General features: G+C 45.9%; 1 pseudogene; it reads right to left on the reverse strand.

Annotated features, from left to right (window-relative positions):
- Positions 1 to 1,004: 1,004 nt before the first annotated feature.
- LOC124023349 overlaps positions 1,005 to 2,310 on the reverse strand; it is a 1,338-nt pseudogene continuing 32 nt past the window's right edge.

Here is a 2,310-nt window from a genome sequence, read left to right on the forward strand (position 1 = left end):
GAGCAGGCTGTAGAGCAGACCCACTCTAACCTGATCCTTCACATCGTCACAGGAGAGTCATGACATTCCCCTCTACGAGAGAGAACAGGCTGTAGAGCAGACCCACTCTAACCTGATCCTTCACATCGTCACAGGAGAGTCATGACATTCCCCCTCTACGAGAGAGAACAGGCTGTAGAGCAGACCCACTCTAACCTGATCCTTCACATCGTCACAGGAGAGTCATGACATTCCCCCTCTACGAGAGAGAGCAGGCTGTAGAGCAGACCCACTCTAACATGATCCTTCACATCGTCACAGGAGAGTCATGACATTCCCCCTACACGAGAGAGAGCAGGCTGTAGAGCAGACCCACTCTAACTTGATCCTTCAGATCGTCACAGGAGAGTCATGACATTCCCCCTCTACGAGAGAGAGCAGGCTGTAGAGCAGACCCACTCTAACCTGATCCTTCAGATCGTCATAGAAACAGACAGCATATTTTCCAGAATCCTTCTTTATTATAAACTGGGTGGTTGGAGTCGTGAATACTGATTGGCTGAGAGCCATGGTATAGCAGACAGTAGTATGTATATATATATTATTTATTTCCTTACCTGGGAAGTCAGTTAAGAACAAATTCTTATTTTCAATGACGGCCTAGGAACAGTGGGTTAACTGCCTTGTTTAGGGGCAGAACAACAGATTTTTACCTTGTCAGCTCGGGGATTCAATCTAGCAACCTTCCGGTTAATGGCCCAACGCTCTAACCACTAGGCTACCACACCCCCTTGTGTGTTATTGCTTAAATAACATTGGTGGACAGTGGACACTAATGACCAGAAGAAAACCTGAATTTAGGTGGGAGATGGTGCTGGTGACTGAAGCTCAAAGGAGGGTTAGGGTACGTTTATCATTATCTGAGCCATATACAGTCATAGAAACAGACAGCATATTTTTTTTATCCAGAGTGAATTACCTTCCTACAGATAGTAAAGTCTACAATCAAAGACCCAGTTAGGTAATAATCAGCATGTTTTTGTATTTATTGAAGAACAGGGATTGAATGTGAAAGGAAAGATTAGGATTGGTATGATTATGCCATGTTATGACAGTAAAAGTCTGGTTAATGTTTGTATAAAGATGAAAGTACACACAGTTCCATTCAGTGGGTTAGGACATGGTGCTGGCCACAACAAGGTTAAAGGTTAAAAAGCCGTTCGAACCAATTTCTCCTGCTCCTCTTCCTCCTCTTCTTTTCCATCTTCCCCCTCTCATTTTCCATCTTCCCCCTCTCCTCTTCAATCTTCCTCCTCTCCTCTTCCATCTTCCTCCTCTCCTCCTGTCTCTCCTCTTCCAACTTCCTCGTCTCCTCTTCCGCCTTACTCCTCTCCTCCTGTCTCTCCTCTTCTATCTTCCTCAACTCCTCCTCTCTCTTTATTTCCTCCTCTCTCCTCACCTCCTCTTCCCGCTTCCTGATCGCCTCCTCTTGTTTCTTCATTTCTTCCTCTTTTTTCTTCCTCTCCTCCTCTCTCTTCCTCTCCTCCTCTTCGATCTTCCTCTGGACCTCCTGGTACACCTCGTTGGTGTAGTGTTGTCCTCCGTTCCTCTTCACCATCTCCTCTATCTTCTTCAGCAGCTCTGGGACCTGGTCAAGGTTGGCACTACTGTCACTGTCATTGATGACAGAGTGATGTCCACCTCCACATTTACTGATGAGATCCTGGAGGTGAACACTTTCTCCTACAAACTGCTCAACAGATTTTTTCTCAGCTGGTCTCCTCCAGTGAACAGCACCATGGTGTACTTTGAGGCTTCTTCTCCAAAGTTCTCCTGGATCCACTTCACAGTGTTCCTCTCCTCCTCTGTGAACCTCCCCAGTCTGATCACCAGCAGGAACACATGGGGTCCTGGGACGGACATGTAGAAGCACCTTTCTAGTTCACCTTTCATTTTCTCTATAGTCACTGACGTGTCAAAGTGTCCCGGCGTGTCAATCACATCAATCTTCCTCCCATCCACCTCTCCACTCTGTTTCTCACACTGAGCAGTCACAGACTCAGGGGAGGAGTCTTCTTTAAACCCCTCCCCACCCAGGATGGTGTTTCCTGTTGCGCTCTTCCCTGCTCCAGTCTTCCCCACCAGAACTATCCTCAGATGAGCTGGACCAGTTTCTGTGAATTAAAAAAAGAAAGAATATAGAGGCACCATTATATGCTGAAGAATTATCAAGTAAATTATTAAAATAATGTAACTTACCATACATAGTAATGTTGATGATTATAACAACAAACATGTACTTACTCTGCCTCTCTCTCGCCTCCTCCTCCT

Source organism: Oncorhynchus gorbuscha, unplaced genomic scaffold (genome assembly GCF_021184085.1).
Source record: "Oncorhynchus gorbuscha isolate QuinsamMale2020 ecotype Even-year unplaced genomic scaffold, OgorEven_v1.0 Un_scaffold_1602, whole genome shotgun sequence".
Classification (NCBI taxonomy): Eukaryota; Metazoa; Chordata; class Actinopteri; order Salmoniformes; family Salmonidae; genus Oncorhynchus; species Oncorhynchus gorbuscha.